The sequence below is a fragment of the Phalangium opilio genome, unplaced genomic scaffold (assembly GCF_054372755.1).
Source record: "Phalangium opilio isolate 3A_F unplaced genomic scaffold, DU_Popi_V2 ptg000002l_1, whole genome shotgun sequence".
Lineage (NCBI taxonomy): Eukaryota > Metazoa > Arthropoda > Arachnida > Opiliones > Phalangiidae > Phalangium > Phalangium opilio.
The window spans coordinates 15,541,987-15,568,369 of NW_028324144.1; the positions used below are offsets into that span (position 1 = coordinate 15,541,987).

General features: G+C 36.6%; 1 long non-coding RNA gene across 1 annotated transcript; it reads right to left on the reverse strand.

Annotated features, from left to right (window-relative positions):
• Positions 1-14,588: 14,588 nt before the first annotated feature.
• Positions 14,589-15,528, reverse strand: LOC149720210 (uncharacterized). The gene is made up of 3 exons (XR_016377710.1): positions 15,089-15,528; positions 14,864-15,014; positions 14,589-14,796 (listed from the first exon to the last, which is right to left on the reverse strand). It is a non-coding gene; the product is annotated as an uncharacterized LOC149720210 (long non-coding RNA).
• Between the last annotated feature and the right edge of the window lie 10,855 nt (positions 15,529-26,383).

The following is a 26,383-nucleotide window of genomic DNA, read 5'->3' on the forward strand; positions in this document are numbered from 1 at the left end:
CGGCCCTTTTAACGGAAGGACCAAGAACTCGTTCAAAGATTCCTGGTGTATTTCTGATGGTGGCGTCCAAATGTGCCCGAACGTCGCGCCTGAAATGAGCGGGAGCGCCATCGTGCATAAACCACATGTCGCGCCCCTGAGCCAAGGGCACATCTTCTAAGAGTTCCGGTACGGTTTCAGTTAGAAATTGGAGACAATGTTGACCGTTAAGTTTTTGTGGGAGGAAGAGCGGTCCGATTAAAAGATTACCAACAATACCGCACCAAACATTTAAACTAAATTTGACTTGATGACTTGCTACCACGATGTCGTGCGGGTTCTCTTGGCGCCATTGATGCACGTTGTGATAGTTGATAATTCCGTCCTAGGCAAACGTGGCCTCGTCGGTCACTAAGACCATGCCTGGAAATTGGGGGCTCGCAACACATTGGTGGATAAACCAGTTTGAAAACTGTAGCTTCCTTGGATAGTCATCTGGATTTAAAGCCTGAACCTTCTGGTAGTGGTACGGGTGAAATCCGTGATTGTTTAGGATTCTCCAAACCTCTACATGATTTACATCAAGATTGTTATGAAACTTTGGTGAGTTGTTGGGCCCAACTTCCCAAGTCCGTCAAGGTTTTACAAGTCCTTTCGTTCACTTACCCTAGCGATGGGACGGAAGCGAACCCCTAGCCATTAAGCCTCTAAAGATCGTCCTATTCCAGATGCGTAACATTTTAGCTTTAAGAATAACACCTAATTAAGCATCGTTTTACTGTGTTTGAAAGTTATAAAATATTATATATTATATATTTTCTTAAATAAAAATCACATATTTGAAAGGGCGTTGGTCCAAAGACTATTTAGTGTTTAGAATCCCGGGAAACGCTGGGTAGCTTAGCTCGAGGGGTCTGACATCGGCCAAAATCCCGTACACTTACCCTGAAATCACTTTGAAAATCCTAAAATCCCGTTGAAAATTCTAAAATCCGAAAATCCAAGTTAAAATCCTAAAATCCCTTTCAAAATCCGAAAATCCAAGTTAAAATCCTAAAATCCCTTTCAAAATCCCAAAATCCAAGTTAAAATCCCAAAATCCAAGTTAAAATCCTAAAATCCCTTTCAAAATCCCAAAATCCAAGCGAAAATCCTAAAATCCCTTTCAAATTCCCAAAATAGCGTTCAAAATCACAACAACAAAGGCTGGGACAAATTCGGAGACTAGTTTATTATTTCGGACACTAGGGGGGGGGGGGTCACTGGACCCACGGACTAGTTTAAAAAATATATACTTATTTCCCAGACTGCTCACAACCCGAGCTGGTAGGAGTTCGCCTTACAATTTTCGTATCCTCCCCCATTATTCTTTATCCCCTTATTCTTCCATAATCTACACATGCGCAAATCACTCGACAACAAGCTTGATACTTCACGCTTTCCCACGGTGCGTGGGAACTGAGTGTTTAGATGATTCAAAGTCTTTTCAAAACAGAAATTTCCCAATTTTTTGATGACTGCGCGTAACTTTGGCGTGTCTTATAGTTAATTTTGGCTAAACTGTACATTTAGAAAGAGTTATGTCCAGTGGCGGGTTTAACGGTAAGCGGACTAAGCGGCCGCTTGGGGCCCCGGGATGCCATGGGGCCCCGAATTGAGCAGAATTAATTTTCTTCCATTAACAATTCTTTTTTTTTTTTCAAAGTAAAAAATGGAAGAGACTAATAGTTTTAAAAGGAAATAATTTACGAATATTTTCCCTTTCAGTATTATACAAAGAAGGGATTTATATAAGAAGACCTAAGATTTTACACTTCTACTCTTACGCCGGTGTCAGTGGACAAGTAAGCCCCACCCCTTTCATGCCCGTCATTGCTCTGCGCTTTCCCATTGGATCCCATGGGGATAGGTCATACGGACGCGAATGATTCCGACTAGAGAAAAAGCAAACCTCGAGCAAAGAAAACAGAAAATGGAGGCTCCCCGCGGTGCTGAAACCAAAGAGGAGAGAAAGCGGGAGATAGAAACACGCTTTATAAAATCCGCCGAAAAATGGGAAAATAGGGGGTAGTAAAACAATTTTCGGTACGTTTAGTTTTAGGACGCACATCCTTTGCGCATGGGGAGATTGACCTCCTCGCCTTATCTCTGTCATCCCCTACGTCAACTATGCGCGAGAAAGCTGCGCTCAGGCGCCGCGGTGTACCGTATATTTAACCCCGTTTTCACTACGCATGGATCACGGCTGCCTATACCGATTCTCTCTCCGTCTTTCTCTCCTCTTTGCTGAAACTTTACGCCGGTTGCTTTAAATTGCCATGAACATGTTAGTTAAAGGTTTTGAACATACATAACTTGATGGATTTTGAATGTGTCTCTAGGTGAAAATCGTTCGTTCTGTAATTTTTTCTAAATCGAATCAAGTGTACCTATGATTTCGCGAGTTCGAAAAACCAAACCAAGGCTTAACGAAAAGGTAAAAGAAATAGATGGTGGAAAACATACAGCGTTTTTCTTAGGTAAAAACGAGCTGATCCGAGACGGCGGCGCGTCTTACAATGACCCAGTCGCTCACTCCCGGTTTTCTCCCGGATTGATCCCACCCGCTCCGAGTCTAGAGCCGGAGCGCCTAAAGACCTCACCAAACCGCTCTGAAAAAACTTTTGTCTTTCAATCGGAGCAACTACATTCGGTCCTCCGAGCTAGAGCGATGACGTAACACGTAAATTTGGAGCGATCTCGGGACACTCTCAGACGACCCAAAAAACGGTATAACGTAAAATATTAAGTCCCGGCTCCTTTTCCACCCCCCCCACCCATTAAGGGGGATTGTCGACTATCACGCGCGCACTGGACGCTATTTTAGGCCTTCTTATATAAATTCCTTCTTACAACAACTATTTAATTTTAATATCTTGAGTTTGGGGGCCCCAAAATGTTTACCGCTTGGGGCCTCCACTTGAGTTGAGCCGCCACTGGTTATGTCATCTTCGGCGTATAGCGAGTTATGTTCAGTTGAGGATGAAGTAAAACAAAAACTTCCAAAAGAGTTATTTCGATGCTTGGTGAACACGGGATACAAAACTTTAAGTTCAGTATCAAAATTGGCTGATGTGTCTGAAATAGACAACTTGGAAAAATACGTGTCCGAAAATCACGACATTTTTGAAGATGAACTGGAATTAAAATTGGATTCTATGTACGGAAGGTACTATAAAAAACCGGAGAAATTCAAGTTTTTACCTGGAGATAAACATACTTTACAAGCGTTTGGTGAAGCTGCTAAAACTAAACTTGCTTCCAAACAAGCTCATCAATATACAATGCTGAACCTGAATAGGAAAATCCCAAACCGAATTCCAAAAGATACCTGTAGTAGAAAAAAGAAAATCGCTAACGTAGTCGACGTCGACCTGACTCATAGTTCTCCGCCGACAAAAACAAATAAGCTCCCAGAAGACCAAACCAAAGAAATTCAACAAGACGTCACTATAATTCGCAAGCAAATCAAGCGATACTTAACCAATGAAGCTGAAGCGCAAAATCTGCCGGTGGAGTTAAAAGAATTTGTGGATTACGAAATAGTTACTAAAAAATCAACATTAAAGAAAGTTGACGAAGGCGTCAGGCCAAGTGGTAACTTAAATCAAGTTGCTGACATAGGGTACAAAGTTCTGTGCTTAAGATGTGGTAGTAAATGTTTAGTTGTTAGGACGCCACCCGGTGGGTTCAGTGCCTCTAACTTCTATAAGCATACAAAATTGTGCTTGCTGTCTCGTAAAAGATCCAAAAAGACGAAGCAAACTACTATTCAATTTCGACCATCTACTCATGGCACAGATCCTAAGGAATCAACCTCCAATCAATTATTATCGGCTAATGAAGATGGCTCTTTGTCTCGAAACTCAAAAGCACAGAATGATCCTGCTGTAACCATGGAAAAGATGGGGAATAATGATTTGGAAGCGGATTTTTAGTATGCCCTCTTCGTCTGGGTCTTCGAAGGGGGGTAACACAAGTTGTAACTCTACAGTAACGCGCTTACACCATCCCAAATACACTAATTACAATTACTCTAGAAATGAAAGAACTCGAAGAAAATTATCGAAGGTAGATTTTTCAAGCCAAACAATTGATAGATTTTACCCAATTTTAAACAAAATGGACCTTCTTATAAAAGAAAATCAAGAGTTGAAAAATGTTATTGCTTCAAATTTGAATTCCCTCGGCGAAGTCACCTCAGAGAAAACAACTATCATTACTAATTCTACATCTGATATGTGTTCTATATTGAAAAATATGTGGATAAATGCAACCACCAAAACTAGAACATATTCGGAGACCATTAAAAAATTTAGCATATCACTTTTTATTATTTCTGGTTCTGCCGCTTATTCTCTTTTGTCGGTAAACCTACCCATGGCTATACCATCCTTACGTCAAGTTCGACGTTACCTGACTGAAGAACGAAAAGCCATAACAGAAGGACTTATTAGAGTTGATGAATTGAACGCTCACATTTCACTTTACAATGTCCCGCACAAACATGTTGCTATTAGCGAAGATGCAACGCGCATACTACAGAGAATCGACTACGACTCGAATACGAACAGTTGCGTCGGCACTGTTAATAAAAAAGGGACATGATTGAACCATTTGAGGTTCAAAGTCATGCAACCCAGGGTCAACCATTTATGGCTTGAATACGAACCCTTTAAAATGGTTCAATATTGAACCTTTAAAAATGGTTCAATGTTGAACCTTTAAAAATGGTTCAATGTTGAACCTTTAAAAATGGTTCAATATTGAACCTTTAAAATGGTTCAATATTGAACCTCTAAAAATGGTTCAATATTGAACCTCTAAAAATGGTTCAATATTGAACTTTTAAAAATGGTTCAATATTGAACCTTTAAAAATGGTTCAATATTGAACCTTTAAAAATGGTTCATATTAATACCATTGAAAGGTTCAAACAAGTACTTTTGAAAGGTTCGAACGAGTACCTTTGTAAGGTTCGAACGAGTACCTTTGTAAGGTTCGAACGAGTACCTTTGTAAATTTCGAACGACTACCTTTGTAAGGTTCGAACGACTAACTTTGTAAGGTTCGAACGACTACCTTTGTAAGGTTCGAACGACTACCTTTGTAAGGTTCGAACGACTACCTTTGTAAGGTTCGAACGAGTACCTTTGTAAGGTTCGAACGACTACCTTTGCAAGGTTCGAACGAGTACCTTTGCAAGGTTCGAACGAGTACCTTTGCAAGGTTCGAACGAGTACCTTTGCAAGGTTCGAACGAGTACCTTTGCAAGGTTTGAACGAGTACCTTTGCAAGGTTCGAACGAGTACCTTTGCAAGGTTCGAACGAGTACCTTTAAGAGTGTCACGTAACACCTTTAAGAGTGGGAGAGTTTTTGGTGGGATAGTAGTAGAAATTCTAGTATTTTTCCTAGACTTTTCATGAGGCATAACTCATATATCGAGTGTGGTTTTACTGTATAATAAAATTTTGATTATCCGCAGTATTATTAGCAATTGGTGCTATATTCATAGCAGGGTTCCATCTTGAGAGAACTTCATCCCTGGGAGGAAAGTTCTCACATGCAGAACTATACCTCTTTAAGCGAGGGTTGTTGCATATAAAGTCATTTTAACGGGTTTATAAACTTCTGAAAAAGGCAGAAAGTTTTTGATTTGTACAAATGCATAGGGTATTAAATTAGTTTTGGAGGCTATAATATTCAAGCAGTAGATATAGACGTTCTTGTTAAATTTAATAATCTCTTTTCACTAAGAGTTTTTCGAGCACCAGAAACGCGTTTAATCTAATTTGCACTACAGATTTTACAAAAAAAATCCATTTAGTACTCTAATTTTTCTCAAAATAATGATAAAACATGTCACAAAAGCAAGTGCCCCACTTTCGCTTCAATAGCTGGCCCTACTGTGAGGCCAATACCTAGCCTAGTCTCGTTTTTTAAGAGTATCGCCTAATTCTATTAAGAGTGTCGCTTAACACCTGTAAGAGCATAGTTTTATGAAGGTACAACACCGCCAGATTACCAATTTCTTTGTTAGTTTTATTTAAAGGATAAAACTGTTTTCTTTCATGAATATCATCTTTAAAAAAAGGTTTAACAATTACGTTTTTCAATAATTTTTTTACTGTTTGTATTGACTTTAATATTAAAACATTAATGAAAATGAAAGGCCTTATTTAAGAAACCCGCAGTATTATAATTTGTCATGTTTAAATTCGAACGGTGTTTTAATAGTGTTATTTTACACCGAATTTACACTTTTAATTGGCCACTAAAAATCAAGGTAATAAAACTCTCTTTCGGGTGTTTTTACGGTGTTTACACCGTTTTAACACGTTTTTAACACTTTCATTTCTTAGAGTGTTGAAAGGTTCGTCATCTTGTTTATCGCGAACCCCAATTAGTTGAATACAATGAACACAACCACTTTCTCAAATGTAGGCACTATTTTGTGACCCTTTATGCTTTGAATGTGTAAACATTTATTTCCGACAAGCGGTTTTCAATGGGCGACATATTGAGGGAATTGCTTGGGCATTGAATTTCTAGATGGTTCTCTCCGAAATGCGCGGTTTTCAACCAAACGTTCATGCAGACTTATGTTGAAACTGACATCAAGAATTGAAGAATCGCTACTAATCTAGATGGAAATCTCTTTCCACCCTCTGGCCTTTGCGAACCATAGTGGAACAGAATGCCGCACCGGTGGCCACATCTTCACCAAAGGCAGATTTGAAGTATCATTCTACAATTGTTGACTTATACATTTGTGTAATATTAAAGGGTATATGAATATGGCTCAATGCATTGATTCCGTGGTGGACGTGTATTCAGAACATTACATTTAACATCACTGCCCCTTTACTGGAATGTCATTCGGTTATTTGGACGAGCTATGTTCAACTGTTCACTTTCTCTTTAAAATCATCCCTAATGATTCAAAACCCCTTATTTAGCATTTGGAAATGGGAAGTGGCGACTTTAAAAAAAAACACTTTGTAAAAAATATATTCAAACAATAATATAAGATAGGTTTTTTATCAATTGTATCAGATCAATAATTTACGGCTTATTGTTAAAACAAGACGTCGCGGGAGAGAAACTTTTTAATTGCGTCGACTGTACCATCCTTTCTGCAAATGCTAGTTTCGCGAACGACATTCTTATCACGCCTTTCAATCAAAGTAGCAGGGTGCAAGAGAGAATAAACCGAGAGAAAGGAAATGCATCAAAAACTGTAGTCTTGTGACCAAACTAGAAAACCAAAACTGTCAATAGAGTAGTATCACTCCATGTTAACTTCCCACAAGCTCTAATAAAGGCAGTGAGCCGAAATACTCTATAGAAAATGATTCGTGCTAACATAAGTTTATAAGATATGTTCCATAAGTGTGTCACTCGTTAATGAGAGCTTGTCATGAAGTGACGTAGGTGAAACGTCATATATTCTTGTAAAGCGACGCGTAGTGAGGCCTTGTCAAAGGCTTAGTACAGACTAAAGAGGAGGATGGACTGCAAAACCGAGTGTAGTCAATTCTCACGTCGTTCTTGAACTAGCTCTCATTAAGCCTCTAACATTACGAAGTAGAGGTAGTGACATACTTATGGAACATATCTTATAAACTTATGGTGCTAATAATGTTGCAAAATCTTATAAACAAGCAAGTTTCCGACTCTTCAAAACCAAAAACCTACCTTTTCAACCCAATATGGTTTCGTCCATTGAATTTCTTGTGCATTTTGAGCTAAAAGGTTCTGAAACAAAATACTTAGAATTAGGCTACTTCCAGCTTGACAGCGCTAAATATACCGCTTAGTAAAATTTAAAGAACAGTATCGTACATTTACTTACTATTAAAAACACCGCTATATGCACATAAAAACGGTGACATAATGCGACCTCAAATGTACACATTATTTAGTGGTTATAAGAGCATACATTTTAAAAATATATTTCAAATTTGTAAGCCCCTCAAATTCAAAACTCGTTACGTTAAATTTGTGATATGTATTATTATTCCCCTTCAAACGTGCTAAAAGGAGTATATAAATCTCCGTCACAAAAATATTACGAGCCGCAACCTGAGACGCCCGTAATGGTTAATCATTAAACGTTTAAAATTGTGATAAAGCACCTTCAATTTTTTTTAATTTGAACCTTAATAAAACTTAATATTTAGTGTTATGGCATTGAACCTTGTGAGGTTTCTCACTGAACCTTCCCTGATTTAGCATTGAACCTTTTATTTAAATTAAGTTTGCATGGTTTCTTACTCCACCTTCGATGGTTTAGATTTGAACCTTATATTTAAATGAACCTTGCTAGGTTTATACCTGAACCTTCCATGGTTTAGCATTGAACCATCCATGGTTTAGCATTGAACCTTTTATTTAGATTAACTTTGTATGGTTTCTTACTACACCTTCGATGGTTTAGAATTGAACCTTATATTTAAATGAACCATGCAAGGTTTATACCTGAACCTTCCATGGTTTATACTTGAACCTTCCATGGTTTAGCATTGAATCTTTTTTCATATGACCCATGTGAGGTTTGTCATTCAACCTTTCAAGATTTAGAATTGAACCTTTTATTCAAATGAACTTCGTAACGTTTATCTCTGAACCTTGCATCGTGATAATTTGAACCTTAAAAGGTTTATATAGGAGCCTTTCATGTGGATGAACCCTTTAAGGTACACCAGTGAACCATTGTTTTAGATTTTACCATTTTAGGTTTTTTATAGCACCATTTCTGTCGATTGAACCCTCCATGGTTAAAAACCGAACCCCATCTGAACCTTTTCCAATAACAGTGGGTTTGTCCGGCCACTTAACGACAAGGGATTCCCCGAATCAGATTCATTGCAATTCAGTAGTTATGAGGAAGCGGAAGATATGTTTAAAAAATATGCAAAAGCGAATTATGCCTACGTATACATGGCTCAACCTCTCTATCCCAACGTACCACCAATTTGCCTTTGCGTAATAGGAACGGATAACAAATTTTCCAGTAGTGAAGTAATGAAACGCTGGAAAACGATTCGAGATGAATGTTCGATGAAAGGCATAAATGTTGTCGGATTTTCCAGCGACGGCGATCCTCGTTTATTGAAAGCGATGATTCTTCAAAATATTTCTGGCCCAATGAAACAAGGAAAGCCGTCAAACGATTCCATCGGTGCTTGGTATTGCAATTATAACCACGAAAACCCACTGTCGTTTCAAGACCCGGTTCATATAGGCGCTAAAATGAGATGCCGTCTACTGAAACCTTCGATAATATTACCAATGGGAGATTTTGTATGCAGCATGTCACATTTAAAGTTCCTAAAGGACAAAACATCGAAAGCTACACATGGATTGAGAGACAATGATTTAAACGGGAAGGACAAACAAAACTTCGCCGCGGTTGAGAATATATGTTCATTAAGAATTAATCAAAAATGTCTTGATTAGAATCAAGACCTGAAAAGTATCGATAAGACTGAGGTTATCACTTGACTGAAGGATCAGATATTAATTTTTCTTTTTAATTGAAACTTAAAGGCATGCTTAAGAAAAAACAACGTTCCATTACCGTTTTCCGTTGAAATAACTTATTTTACTGGTAATCAATTTCAAAAATTTACTTATCTCGGCTTTTCGACCACAATTCCATTCCCCGAAAACATTTTATCATTACATTAATTACTTTTGAGAGAGTACGTGTATGGTTTTGCGTTTTAAAAAGGTTCCTTAAGACATTACATCCCCATTCGTCCTGGCACGCTTTGCAGTGGAACATTTTATTTATTCTAAAAGAAATGGCGGTAAATTCAATAGGGACAGTAAGATTTTTACTGGCGGTTTTGCAAAATGATGTAATATCAAGTGTACTTTAGTCAACCGTCGTATTGTTCTTTCTCATAGTTCAGGGCATGATCATTGTTACTCCGCAATTTCTCTCTTTAGTTTCTAACAATGGTTAGAGACTATTTGATATGGCATGTAACAACGTTATATACATTTGTAAATTCTAAGTAGCACAAAAGGAAAAAGAATCCAATTTTTTTATATTTTGGTTTGAAATAAATAAACTCATGATAGTAGTTATAAAGAACTGAAACTCAAGGGAATGACACCGGTAATGAGCAGCAAAATGAGAGGAAAGTTTGCTTCAGGTTACCAGAGGGAGATGGTAGTGAAAATAGTAATCTGGAATTTTGTTCCTTCAAATCTTAATATAATCATGAAAAATTCAAGTGAGGTGAAAGATTGATTTGGCGTGAACGAGTGGTCCGTGAAAATAGCAGATAACAGCGAAAAAATTCCCTTGGATCATAGCCCACTCGATCCATGCTCACGGAAGAAAGCTGCTCGCGCTATAGTCTCGAAAGGGTTATATGGAGCTTTTAACTATTTAAAGGCTGTTTTCATGGCTAAACAGACCACTATTACAGTTTTTCTTGTTGTTTTATAGCTTATTTTGACACGGTATCTCCCAAAAGTAATTAATTTTACTGTAACAATGTAATGATAAAATGTTTTCGGGGAATGGAATTGTGGTCGAAAAGCCGAGATAAGTAAATTTTTGAAATTGATTACCAGTAAAATAAGTTATTTCAACGGAAAACGGTAATGGAACGTTGTTTTTTCTTAAGCATGCCTTTAAGTTTCAATTAAAAAGAAAAATTAATATCTGATCCTTCAGTCAAGTGATAACCTCAGTCTTATCGATACTTTTCAGGTCTTGATTCTAATCAAGACATTTTTGATTAATATCTGTTCCTTCAGTCTTCATTTTAATTAAGATTGTTAAGAAACTGTTTTACATTTTCAAAATCTGCACTAAGCAGAAACATATATAAAGGTGACCGTAACTTTAGCTCAATCAAACATTTATTTGTAATGATACTTCAAAAACAAAAACTTAAATCATTAGAAGTTTGTAGTCTTATGATAATTAACGTAATACAATTTTTTACAATCGTTTATTCAAACGCGAGGCGCTCCCCTAAAAATTCCAGAAATAGGACCAAATTGAAAATTTTACACAATTTTTAAAAACGCTGATTTATGTCCGTTTAAGCTTTAGCTCAAAATTTTCATAAGCCCAATATGAAATTCGGATATCCTTAAAACTTCACAAAGACGATCCGTGATTGTCAATTTCAAACTTTTTGTAGCATTAACTATCGTCTGTTTGATATTAAGCTTAAAACCTTAAACACAATATAGCCAGGGCTACCCTAAAAGTCCACAAAGATGTTTCAAGATTGCTAATACGCCTAAAAAGTACCCTCTTCAAAATATGTAGGCGGAGAAAAGAGAGCGTGATCGAGTGGGCTATGCTAGTGGGAATTTGGGTAGGAAGTCGCGGAGGTTGGGAGTGACTTGGGACTCCAGGCATAGCCCATTCCATCACGCACTCGACAACGCAAAGCAACTCGCGCCAGCGTGTGAAATAAGGCGGTGACACAGGACAAATGAACAGTATAAAAATTGCTTGGTCCAGTCCAAAAATTAAATCGGAGGAACAGTGGTCCACGAGACTACTAAGAAAATTGAAGGGAAACTAGAGTCCACACATTAAAATAATAATATTTTAATTATCCACTTCTTTAGTTTAGCAGACGACGTGCTCTGGTCAATGGTCACGGACCAGTTTATTTATTGAAAGTCAGGACTCGGGAGGGTCGCTGGCCTAATGTCCAGTTAAAAAAAATCCTTATTTCCCACCCTGCGATGTGTTGCGCGTGATCGAGTAGGCTATGCTCAGAGAAAAAGAAATCTTCACTTCAGTCATAGCCCACTCGAGCAGCCGCAGTGCAGCGTCCAGTAGCGCGGATCGAGTGGGCTATGCTTCAGTTGGGAGTCCTGGGAATGAAATAAGCACAGAACACTGGACATTGTGCAATAAAATTTTATAATGTCCCATAAATATTTTAAACACTAAGGGGGTCACTGGACAGTTGACCAGTAAATTTTTCCGAAGTTCTGATAGTTTGATTTTGAAGACGCGGCACAATTTTTGCGCACTCCAGTGGACAATGTCCTATAAATTTTCCAGTCAAACAGGGGGTCGCTGGACACACGTCCTATATATATTCTACCCTGATTTGAGCAAATTAGATATCGGTATCCTGAATTAACTAGCGCTACTGTTACCTATGTTGACGATAGCGCGTCATCGAGTAGGTTATGCTCCGGGCAAAAGAAATCTTCACTTCAGTTCAGCGTGGGAAATAAGGCGGTGGCACAGGTCAAATGACCAGTTAAAAATTAAATCGGAGGGGGTCAGTGGTCTACGGGACCACAAAGAAAATTCTAGGGTATTAAACCAGGGTCCAGACATTATCTCAACTATTTAAATTCCACTTCATTAGTTTACCAGACAACGCGCCCTGGTCAATGGTCATAGACCAGTATATTTATTCCAGGCTGGCCCAATGTCTAGTTTGAAAAAAAATCCTTATTTCCCACCCTGCTTCTGTTGGGAGTCCTGGGGCTCCTGAAGGCCATGCATATGACAAAGATTCATTTCTTATAAGCGAGAATGGCCAACTTTGTTGTGTAAGAGACAGCCTGGCAGCCCGGTATTTGTTTACTACTAACCTGTCAGGTTAGAAGTTAATACAGCCCTTTGAATTTAAATAATTAGAAATGAGAAATGTCAGACAGTCAGACAACACATTTTCTGGTTACCCTGATACTGTTATCCAGACTTTCCCTCTAATATATTTTCCCTGACCTTTAAAAAGGTCCATTTTCACTTTCCCAGACTTTTACCTGACTTTTCAGGCCCATTTTCAATTTCCCAGACTTTTTAGGACCATTTTCAATTTTCCAAACTTGTCCCAGACTTTTCAGGCCCATTTTCAATTTTCCAAACTTGTCCCAGACGTTTTAGGCCCATTTTCAATTTTCCAGACTTGTCCCAGACTTTTCAGGCACATTTTCAATTTCCCAGACTTGTCCCAGACTTTTCAGGCCCATTTTCAATTTCCCAGACTTGTCCCAGACTTTTCAGGCCCATTTTCAATTTCCCAGACTTGTCCCTGACTTTTGAGGCCCATTTTCAATTTTCCAAACTTGTCCCAGACGTCTTAGGCCCATTTTCAATTTTCCAGACTTGTCCCAGACTTTTCAGGCCCATTTTCAATTTCCCAGACTTGTCCCAGACTTTTCAGGCCCATTTTCAATTTCCCAGACTTGTCCCTGACTTTTGAGGCCCATTTTCAATTTTCCAAACTTGTCCCAGACGTTTTAGGCCCATTTTCAATTTTCCAGACTTTTCCCTGACTTTTCAGGCCCATTTTCAATTTTCCAGACTTTTCCCTGATTTTTCAGGCTCATTTTCAATTTCCCAGACTTGTCCCTGACTTTTGAGGCCCATTTTCAATTTTCCAAACTTGTCCCAGACTTTTTAGGCCCATTTTCAATTTCCCAGACTTTTTAGGACCATTTTCAATTTTCCAAACTTGTCCCAGACTTTTCAGGCCCATTTTCAATTTTCCAAACTTGTCCCAGACGTTTTAGGCCCATTTTCAATTTTCCAGACTTGTCCCAGACTTTTCAGGCACATTTTCAATTTCCCAGACTTGTCCCAGACTTTTCAGGCACATTTTCAATTTCCCAGACTTGTCCCTGACTTTTGAGGCCCATTTTCAATTTTCCAAACTTGTCCCAGACGTCTTAGGCCCATTTTCAATTTTCCAGACTTGTCCCAGACTTTTCAGGCCCATTTTCAATTTCCCAGACTTGTCCCAGACTTTTCAGGCCCATTTTCAATTTCCCAGACTTGTCCCTGACTTTTGAGGCCCATTTTCAATTTTCCAAACTTGTCCCAGACGTTTTAGGCCCATTTTCAATTTTCCAGACTTTTCCCTGACTTTTCAGGCCCATTTTCAATTTTCCAGACTTTTCCCTGACTTTTCAGGCTCATTTTCAATTTCCCAGACTTGTCCCTGACTTTTGAGGCCCATTTTCAATTTTCCAAACTTGTCCCAGACTTTTTAGGCCCATTTTCAATTTCCCAGACTTTTCCCTGACTTTTTTGGCCCATTTTCAATATCCCAGACTTTTCCCTGACTTTTTAGGCCTAATTTCAATCGAAAAAAGTTATTAAATGAATAAATCTATATGGTTTTAATTATGTTGAAATGAAAGCTATTAAATCCATCTCTTTGTCATTCGGCTCCGTTAATTTCTGAAACTTACCAAAAACTAGTGTATTACATATTTAACCAAAAATTTATGTTAATTAACCAAACAAAAAACGTTATGAAATAAAGAGCCTGAGAATGGATCCCCTTAAAACCAGAACCAAGACCTGTGAGTGTTAGTTTGAAACAATTTTTGAAAATGAACACTTTCGTTTCTTTGATATTTACCTACAATAATTTCAGAAACTTTGAAGGCTTAGTTGCAGAACTACTGTAACACTGAACAGTGTGTTACACATTAAACATAAACCAAAATAAATATAATTTTAACTATACATCGTGTTATAAACGCCTTTAAAAAAAAACGCGCCCTCAAAATACAAAAGCTACGTTAGTATGTCGAAAATTAAGAAAACATGTTAGAGAACCAATGAACAGCAATCTTTTGCACGTTTAATACAAAATTTAAATTTAAATAATGCAAATATAGAATGTTATTAAATGAAAGACTATATACAGTTCTGTTTGTCATTATTTCCCTTGAAAAGTTGTCGCTAGCATTCAGCCAGCGGAGGGTTCATCATCAAGGTGTAAAATTTACCACTACAGCTGATTGATGTGTCCTAGCTGTCACAGATAATAATGTAGTAATTAATTGATCTACCAGTAAGATTAATAATTAATTTGAACATACCAACAGTATTCGTATTGTCTAGCTTTTATCTCAACCGAAGTTAATGTTGCCTATTCCTATAACATCAACAGACAACATAACGGCAACGCTACCTTGACCGAGGCTTAACGAAATTAGCTGAGCGAAATTCGTTAATAATAAAATATTCTGTCTGCTTTTAAATTTAAAATTAATTTTAGTAAATTTCATTGACGTTTTTTGTTGTGAAAACAATAAAAATCATACGTAATTAGCCTCCAGTTTAATTCCAAATCCAAAATTTTAATTTTAACCGACAGCTCAAACGCCATGTTTTTCTTGCTTAATATCCCGCTAACGGCGTGAATCACGACACAAACGCCGTAAGTCCAATATAAAAAATGAGGGCTAAAATGCTTGTCTCTAACAGTGGTAAAACGCCGTAATTCCAATACCCAAAACAACGTAAGTCAAAGTATGTGTTAATAATGATAAAAATCAATACTTAAACTTAATTTATCTTAATGAAACTAAGGGAAGGCACATCTATGGACTGTTATCTTTAATTTAAGATGGTTCCCAAACGTAACGAATGAATAGTTTTCTTTATACACGATCCCAATTAAGGTCATTTTTCAATAAAATCCCATGTTATCTCTATGGAACAATATAGTATCTTTCACCAAATGTCTGATTAATTTTATGGATTCTAAAACCACCCTTAACAACTTTTTTCTTTATAGAATTAACTATTAGTTGGATCTCTTTGAAATTTTAACCACAAAATTAGGGCCCGAATTTTAGTTCACTGGCAAAATTTGAAAGCTGCAAACACAATACGAAAAAAGTTACGGTCAATCAAAAAACCCTCCTTTAGCATTAGAGGGAGTATCAGGTCTTATCTAAGAGAGCGACCGCTCTCCTAGAATACAAACTCTACTAAAAGAAAATGTCCCTGAGAGCGATGCGACGGCGCTGTATTTGCGACTTATGAGAAGCGTAACAGTGTGTTTTTTATCCAAAGAAATGTCGCTTCTGGAAAGAATTCAAACTCTTTGGTTTGCAGTTTTTTTCTTGAGAATTTGGAAAACATGGATTAAAAAAAGTGGTCAGTGCCAAATTGGAGAGAACTTCCTTTCTCGCAATTGCTATCAGTGTATAGAGTTAAACGCACATTCCTTGATAGAGTTGTCCATCTCTCCATCAAACAAAAGCGGCACTTCTTGTTTCCCACATTTACTCGGCTCACAACCATGCGAGAAGCTTTTTCGAGCCTCAAGGAGTATGACTTCTACATTTTCTACCATAACTAATTTCTCTTTGCAAGAATTCTTAAGAAGAACTCATCGCCTAGATATTCAAATGCAGTTAGCCAAAGAAGACGCTTTCGTTCACCCAAAGCAAAAAAAGATGGTTTAAGATTTGCCTATGAAAAAGAAACCACTCCAAATATTCCCTTATTGGAAGATATAGTTAAAGTAGTAATGAATGCCAAGAAAGAGGCTCAAGAAATAGCCAAACGTTTAGGAATGAAATCTTCCACTAACGCTTCAGATAAAACATTATTGTTGGACACATTTACTTTTCAAAATGAATCACGTCATTCTACTAATAAACCTCAACGTGACCCTGAAATCGATTCTTATGATGATTCTGAAGGTCAGGTAAATAGTGTAAACAACGACCTTCCCGTTGAAGATGAATGTACATTACTTGAAGATTTAATAGCCCTTCAACCGAGAAATAAAGCTAGTAATCCCACATTTAGAAGAACTCCTGAAAGTCGGGAATCCCTACCTGTTTTCGAAACGGGAGAAAAAGTAGTTTTAGACCAAAAATCACCATATACGACCTTCATAAAAGATGGGACTTCAGTTTTCATCAGGAAAACTACCGCCTTATGGCTGCTTAATAGCAACCAAAAACTTTCGAATGACAGGCTTCTTAGAGTTCAGGATCTATCAGCGAATGCACCTAAAACTGGGGTAGTAAAGTCTAACAATACATCAAGCCCATTTCGTTCTGACTGCCTTGTTATCGGTGATTTTTGCGCTTTTACTTATGAAGATTCGTTTCTTGTGGGCAGAGTTCTGCAATTTTCTTATACAACGGGGAAAACGCAAAAAGAGAGAAGTTTCGAAGGTAGTTATGCGTATATTCCTTCTAAAAAGACTATAGGTGTTCTGTGCAATTGGTTTGAACTGAAGCTACCAAGAAACGGGTATATCGAACTCAAAGCGTCGACATTCTTTACACATGGTTATTGTGATATAAAAAAATATCTCTGCACAATACCTGATAGTTTAATATGTGTGAAAGACACAATTATGTATTGAACCCGCTACAGTGTCCAAAGTATTAAAATTAAAATGATTATATTCTAAATGTTACCGTTAAGTCCATTGTATTATCCAAGGTATTTTCAATTCATACTATCGCATACAATGTAATAACATTAACAAAAACATCATTATTATATTTTTCGACGGATAACTCTCGGATAACTTTATACTTCTTAAATGTTTAAACATGTTACGATGAAAACTAGTAGATAGGCCGGGTTTTGATAGAATTAAAAATCAGTTTAAATTTTAGGGTCCTAAAAGGTATGTGATGGGACGGTCGGTTATTTCTCCTGACATGCATTAAAACGAAATTAAAAATGCCATCAAAATGTGCTAAATAGGTGATCCACTCTAAATTTCAATTTTTATACTACACTTAAGTGGTAGTATAGTAAATCGAATGAAAATAATAAACTTGGGATTGAAAACCGATCATAATACACACTGGCATAAAATTCAGCGCTCAGAACACTATAATAATAAGTAGAAAACTAAATTCAGGGTCAGATTCCCAAAATACCGTTCAAAATCCTAAAATCAGGGTCAAATTCCCAAAATACCGTTCAAAATCCCAAAATCTTGGTCAAAATTCCAAATTCCCAGTCAAAATCCTAAAATCCCGGTCAAAATTCCAAATTCCCACTCAAAATCCTAAAATCCTGGTCAAAATTCCAAATTCCCACTCAAAATCCACGCAAAATCCTAAAATCCTGAAATCCTCGTCAAAATTTCAAAATCCGTTTGAAAATCCCAAAATCTTGAAATCCCGTACACAAACTAGCTCCATGTCCGACCCCTCGGCTTAGCTAGACTACAATATTAAAGACGATACCAACAATTAAATGAATTCGGGGTTGGTACGTAAAACTATATGGGATGAAGTAAATATTGCAACCAGAGGGGTATCGTCCAGGTGTCTTCCTCGCGGTCAGCTTGTACCACGTGACGGGTCCCCCAGCTTAGCTTCACTACCACACTATTTGGTATCTTCTTTAACATTGTTAATGAATATTCATTACTTATTTTGGTCTTTCATTTTGAAAAAACGAAAATTAAACGATGAATTTTTCCTTTAATTGATAAGATACGAGGAACAGAAACCTAATGCTAGGAAATTCTAATTATATCGAAAGAGTTGCGCGTTTCATTAAATATTTCCAAGGATTGAAACGAGAGACGTTTCCAAGGGAATATGACCGGTCTCAATCGACCTGAAAAGGGAGTATGACCTATACAACGTTGCACGAATTCATATTGGTTCACAGCCGTTATGGATATCACAAACATATTGGTTGTTAAATATTCATCAACAAGCAGCGCAGAACCTGTAAAACATGGTAATTCGCAATGGACAATTTCGATGGAACTAAGAGGGAAAGACACGGGGGTAAAACTTTGCCTTACATCTCGCTTATTGACCCCTGCGCTGATGCATTCTTTTTGTGTCATGAGACAGCAATGTATCAATCCCCTTGTATGTCCCGACTTTTTGGTACTAAATCCTCAGCAATCAACCCACAAACCTCGTCTTAACGTGGGACAAAATTCCACAAAGGCATGCGTCTTGGCAAAACGTTAAGCGTTAATAAAGTAATGAGGAGGAAATTATTTATCGCCTGTGTGATTCGGTTCAGTAACCTTGTTCCAAATGTAAAATGATGTTGGGAAGAATCATGTTACAATTGCCAAGCTTTGTGGTACACTTCTCTCGAAGAGAAGTATTATATGTATAGTTCTGGGTTTCTCGAAATGCATTCAGGGACATATTTTTGATATCTATGATGAAGATTGCGGGCAAAGAAATCGAAACGCAGCTGTCCTTGCAGGCTTGCATCAGTGTGTATTGAAATTTTGCAATGCTATTGCGTTGATTTGGTCCCCAATTTTCCGACTTCTCTTAGACGGGAAATATTCAATTTAAAAGCCAAATTATCCGTGAAAGTTTGTCCGATCCCCACCCCTAAAATTAAGCCTTTGCTAAGCCTAATACTATTGAGTGTTAAATTGGGACGAATGACGTTGGAATACGTAATAATTTTAGACCCCACATATGGCTCGTGTACTGCAAACGGTGACTGATAATGAATGTTCCGAACATGACATAGTTATTTGCAAATACAATAGATAGATTGAAGGTTAGGCACAAAAAGCTCTATTTATCTTCATAGCTACTTAGAGCATCAGGGATTAAATAATCTTATACCTAGTTTGTCCGTTACAAAATTGATAAAGAACACGAAGAAGATACCTTGTAACGTTTCCCGGATATGTTAGCGTTACAATTCTCTCTACAAGCGCGATTTTAAGTAGCGAATGTAGGAGATGTTAAAAAAGTGACTCTTCGTTTTGAGGGAAGAAATAGAACTGATTTTTATTAGTCATAACAACAGAATCCCCCAAGTCAACCCTGTCATAAAACCATTCGGAGAGTTTCTTCTCATCTCTCCGCCAAAAATTCATTAAGATTCGTGGAAACGCCAATTAGTGCCTAATGGCATACTAGTCCGGGAGGTCAGGGTCACGAGGACCACCCCAGCTAAGATGACAATAGGACACCCCTAAAGGCATAGAGGGTTGGGGAGTATGGAGACGCGCGGCTTTCAGCGCCTATACGGCGAGTGAAGTAGCCGGCCGTTACAACCTGAACACGGATAGGAATGTGTGAAACCCTTTTACGCGTGTATTCCACATAGTTTCTGTTCCAGATGAAAAGCCATGGTATTTTGTGAAACTTTAAAGTACTTTACTTTTAAAGCATTATATGAATAACAATAGACCGTTTTCAATTGTTGGTGATAAAATAGTCTCCAGTGTTAGTGAACATCTTGTTGTCTTAAAGGGACTGCAAAGAATGGGGCGGCGGGTGGGTTAAAAAATTTTGAAATACGTCACAATTCCCTTACAAAAATCTTCTTTAGAACTCTTTCGAAAATTCCTTGGGAAATTTCTTTAGAAATCCTTAAGGGGTTCTTTGGGAAATTGGGGAATATTGGCCTCTTTTTCTTTGGAAAATGCTTTGGAAGTATCTTTGGAATTTTCTTGGGAAATAGCTTTGGAATATTCTTGGGAAATAAATTTGGAATTTTCTTGGGAAATAACTTTGGAATTTTCTTGGGAAATAACTTTGGAATTTTCTTGGGAAATAACTTTGGAATTTTCTTGGGAAATAACTTTGGAATTTTCTTGGGAAATATCTTTGGAACTTTCTTGGGAAATATCTTTGGAATTTTCTTGGGAAATATCTTTGGAATTTTCTTGGGAAATATCTTTGGAATTTTCTTGGGAAATACCTTTCGATTTTTTTGGGAAATATTTTTGGAATTTTCTTGCGAAATATCCTTGGATTTTTTTTCGAAAATATCTTTAGAATTTTTTTCGGAAATATGTCAATAATTTTCTTGGGAAATATCCTAGGAATTTTCTCGTGAAGTATAGGAAAGATTATGGGGCAAATTAATTTAGCCTTCTAGAAACGAGGATAGTTCTCACATGCAGAACCATATCACAATGCAGGGAGTGCAGTTCTTATATGCTGAACAACACCCCTTATATCGCGGGAAGTTAATGCATGCAGTGCGATACTGCTTATAAAGTCAGACATTTAATCGACTTAAATATATCTGAAAACGGCAGAAAGTTTTAACCTTGTGTAAATGTATGGGGTGCTAAGTGGGTTTTGGAGGCTTCAATGGCCAAGCAGTAGATACAGACGTTGTTGTTAAGTTTAATAATGTATTTTCACTGAGAGTTTTTGAGTACCAGAAACGCGTTAAACCTAATTTTATCTACAATATTTAAAAAAAAATATTTATTTGGGACTCTAATTACGCTCGAAATAAAGATAAAACATGTCACAAAAGAATTAATTTTAGGTTAGTTTTACTTTTCAAAAGCGAAAGTTTCGACTGCCAGCTATACCCTTACAAAAATGTTCTTAAGAATTCCATAAGAAAATTTCTTAGGCAAACATAAAGAAACGTCTTAAGAAATCGTAAGGAAAATTGCGGAAAATTGGCCCCTTTTTCCATAGAAAAACATAGAAATTCCAAAAGTATTCCTAAAGAAATTCCAAAAGTATTCCTAAAGAAATTCCAAAAGTATTCCTAAAGAAATTCCAAAAGTATTCCTAAAGAAATTCCAAAAGTATTCCTAAAGAAATTCCAAAAGTATTCCTAAAGAAATTCCAAAAGTATTCCTAAAGAAATTCCATAAGTATTCCTAAAGACATTCCAAAAGTATTACTAAAGAAGTTCCAAAAGTATTCCTAAAGAAATTCCAAAAGTATTCCTAAAGAAATTCCAAATGTATTCGGACTCTCGCGGGTCAGAATAGGGGAAACGCCGAAGCAGGGCGAATCACAACCAATCACAAGAGAGGGGAGGATGGGTCGGGTGAGTTTTTTTAAAACAAGAAATTCAACGGTCCGCCGACCTCTTTACAGTCCCTTTAAGAATTTTCTTGGGATATATCTTAGGAATTTTCTTGGGAAATATCTTAGGAATTTTCATGGGAAATATAGGGAAGATAATGGGGTAAATTAAGTTAGCCCTCTAGAAACGATGATAGTTCTCACATGCAGAACCATATCCCAATGCAGGGAGTGCAGTTCTTATATGCTGAACAACACACCTTATAGTGCGGGCAGTTCTCGCATGCAGTGCGAAACTGCTTATAAAGTCAGTCATTAGTCGACCTAAAAACATCCGAAAACGGCAGAAAGTTTTAACTTTGTGCATATATATGGGGTACTAAGTGGGTTTTGGAGGCTTCAATCGCCAAGCAGTAGATAAAGATGTTGTTGTTAACTATAATAATGTATTTTCACTGAGAGTTTTTTGAGTACCAGAAACGCGTTTAACCAAATTTTATCTACAATATTTTTTAAAAAAATATTTATTTTGGACTCTAATTACGCTCGAAATAAAGATAGAACTGTCACAAAAGAATTAATTTTAGGTTAATTTTACTTTTCAAAAGCGAAAGTTTCGACTGCCAGCTTATACTCCCTGTAAATCTAAACATCACGATTTTTACTACGCGTATTTTACTTTTAATTTAATTTAACCTTTGCATAAACACCTCACGGATTATTAAAGGCAAAATACAAAAATGGGTAAATATGATAAACCATTTCAGCACTTGCTGAGCCTTAGCTACGGGACAAGCCTTCGTGAAACGTTTTTAATTTTTTAGCCATCAAGTCGGTTTCCATGCAGGAAAACTTTAGCTAAACAATTTGGGTAAAAATATTTTCAGATAATTATATGTAAAGCATAATTGCAAATATATCTGGCCCTTTGAAATTCATGTCTAGAATTCTTAACGAATTTCATTGGAATATAAACCCCAGACCTTCTTTGGAAACTTATCTCAAGATTTCATTAAGAATTTCGTTGGAAAATATTCCATAGACGTTCTTTGGAAATTTATCTCAATAATTCCTATCGAATTTCTTTCGGAAATTAACCCTAGACTTTCTTTGGAAATGTATCTCAAGAATTCCTTAAGAATTTCGTTGAAAAATATTCCATATACGTTCTTTGGAAATTTACCTCTAGAATTCCTAAAGAATTTCTTTGGAAAATATTCGTTATACTTTCTTTGGAAATTAATATCTAGAGTTCCTTAAGAGTCTCTTTGGAAAATAAACCTTATACATTCTTTGAAAATTTACCTCTAGAATTCCTAAAGAATTTCTTTGGAAAATATTCGTTATACCTTCTTTGGAAATTAATCTCTAGAATTCCTAAAGAATTTCTTTGGAAAACATTCGTTATATCTTCTTTGGAAATTAATCTCTAGAAGTCCTAAAGAGTTTCTTTGGAAAATAAACCTTATACCTTCTTTGGAAATTTATCTCTAGAATTCCTAAAGAATTTCTTTGGAAAATAATCTCAAGACATTCTTTGGACATTTGTCTCAAGACTTCTTTAGGAAATTCCAAAGAAAGTCTTTGGGAATTGATTCTTTAGAAAATGATCCCAAGGCCTCCATAGGGTTCCAAAGAATGGCCTTTGGAATTCTTAAGAACATTTTTGTAAGGGTAAACATCACGATTTTAATTACGCGTATTTTACTTTTAATTTAATTTATACTTTGCATAAACACCTCACGGATTATTAAAGGGGAAAAAACAAAAATAAGGTAAATATGATAAACCATATCAGCTGAGCCTTAGGTACGGGACAAGCCTTCGTGAAACGTTTTTAATTTTTTACCCATCAAGTCAATGTCTATGTAGGAAAACTCCAGCTAAACAATTTGGGTAAAAATATTTTGAGATAATTATATGTAAAGCATAATTGCAAATATATCTGGCCCTTTGAAACTCATCTCTAGAATTCTTAACGAATTTCATTGGAAAATAAACCCCAGACCGTCTTTGGAAATTTAGCTGAAGAATTCCTTACGAATTTCGTTAGAAAATATTCCATAGACGTTCTTTGGAAATTTATCTCAATAATTCCTATCGAATTTCTTTGGTAAATTAACCCTAGACTTTCTTTGGAAATTTGGAATTCCTTAAGAATTTCGTTGAAAAATAATCCATAGACGTTCTTTGGAAAATAAACCTTAGAAATTCTTTGGAAATTTACCTCTAGAATTCCCAAAGAATTTCTTTGGAAAATGTTCGTTATGCATTCTTTGGAAATTAATCTCTAGAATTCCTAAAGAGTTTCTTTGGAAAATAAACCTTATACATTCATTGGAAATATATCTCTAGAATTCCTAAAGAATTTCTTTGGAAAATATTCGTTATACCTTCTTTGGAAATTTATCTCTAGAATTCCTAAAGAATTTCTTTGGAAAATATTCGTTATACCTTCTTTGGAAATTAATCTTTAGAATTCCTAAAGAGTTTCTTTGGAAAATAAACCTTATACCTTCTTTGGAAATTTATCTCTAGAATTGCTAAAGAATTTCTTTGGAAAATAATCTCAAGACATTCTTTAAACATTTGTCTCAAGACTTCTTTAGGAATTCCAAAGAAAGTCTTTGGGGAATTGTTCCTTTGATCCCAAGGGCTCCATAGGGTTCCAAAGAATGGTCTTTGGAATTCTTAAGAACATTTTTGTAAGGGAAGCACCACGTGACGCCAGATTACAAATAGGGATGCACCGATATGGGTAAAGCCGATATATCGGCCGGCCGATATATCAGAAATTCGTAGCCGATATATCGGCCGATATTATCGGCCCATTAAAAAATTGTATTTCTCCATGAATATCGTTTCCAAGAGTAGAATCAACATTTTTTAGGGCCATTTACGTTTTTACTTTGTTTTATTAGAGGCATGTGTCACATTTCGTTTAATGTGGTACCGCTACATATTTTAGCCTTAACCCCCTTCCTTAAAAAATGGTGTGCTCTAAGTTAAATCCTTTGCTTGGTTTTCAGTAAAAATGCAGCTCCTTTTTTTGTTCAACAATTAAGAAGTAGCGTTATAAGCAAACTTATGTAGAACAAATGAAAAGTTCAAAGTTTACATTAGTGACACCAAATGCATTAGAGAGCGTCAGTATCGACTTCAATTGTTTGTTGGATGTATGAGAAATTAAAGAAATTACTTTCTCATAGTCGTGAACAACGGAATAAAACTGAGATAGTGGAAAACCTTGCATTTTTAAAGGGAAATGTTAAATTGTGGGTATAAATATAAGTGATGTGTTTAAATTAGTATTCATTGAGTGCCTTATAACTTGTCAAGTTTTTCCCGAAAATATCGGTTTACATGAAGCCGATATTGGCCGATACCGATATGAAAAAGATAGGCCGATATATCGGCCGATTTATCGGTAACCGATATATCGGTGCATCCCTAATTACAAAGACTCCAAATGGAATTTAACTGGATATCTAGTCGTTGGTTTTCGCGAAAATGCAGCGCCAATTCCCTGTAGTGGCAGTTTTCGAAATAAAAACAACTAAGCTTCTTTTAACAACGCCTTTTCTCAGTCACGTGCCTGTGACGTATTTCAAATAATTTTTACCCACCCGCCGATTCCTTCTTCACAGACCCTTTAAGACGGAACTTCCACTCGATAAGGCAAAACAAATATGTTAGATAGAATCTCCTTGCAGCACGGAACTCACTGAAAGTATTACTAATGACTTCAAAGTATACAATTTTTATTTGTAATTACAAGCAATGGTATACGAAAGCGGACGCGTAAGTTTACAGTTCTTTGTTATTGCTACAGTTTTCATGGCTTGCACCATTCAAAGAACTTCTTTTAGCATGATTCATGGGTGTAATACCAATAAAAACATAAAAATTCAATAACGGTAAATCATAAGTAAATTGAGAGCATAAAAATAAAAACCCAAAGTAGAAAACTAATAATTCATATATTAATAAAAGTATTAATCAAAAGTGTGTTGTGGATCTAATAAAAGTATTAATCAAAAGTGTGTTGTGGATCATACAAGATATTATATCTAAAAGCTAACGATCACTTTTCTGCGCAATAAGCAACTGGACTTCGGCTTCGTCCTTATTCTTTAAACGAGCTATTTTTGCTTTGTGCTCCGATAACATATTTTTAATTTCTTCGTTTTCAATCGCGTTTAAATCAAGTTGGTCATTCGCGCCAATACCGGCACCTTTTTCGAGTAGGAATCGAACAACTTCCAAATGTCCGTCGCGTATAGCCTCCGATAAGGGCGTCCGGCCTAACTTATCCGCGTGTCTAAATTGTGCTCCATTTATTACGAGGAATTTCACTAAATCTAAATGCCCCTCAGCGGAAGCCTGCAGCAAAGGCGTTCTTCCAGAATTGTCCGCCACTTCAATTCCGACCCCCTTCTCTACTAAGAATTTCACCACATCTAAATGTCCAAAAAACGAAGCTTCTAATGACGGTGTTACTCCGTCATTGTCCACTCTTTCAATTTCAGCTCCCTTTTCTACTAGGAATTTAACGACATCTAAAATTCCATTTCTGCAAGCCCAGATTAACGGTGTTTCTCCCCATTTGTTAGCCGTTTCAATTTTAGCTCCCTTTTCTACTAAGAATTTAACGATATCAAAATTTCCACTTATGCAAGCCCAAAAAAACGGTGTTTCTCTGTCATGGTTCGCTGTTTCAATTTTGGCTCCCTTTTCCACTAAGAATTTAACCACATCTAAATTTCCACTTAAGCAAGCCCAAGAAAACGGTGTTAGTCCAAATGTATTAGCCGTTTCAATTTTAGCTCCGTTTTCTACTAAGAATTT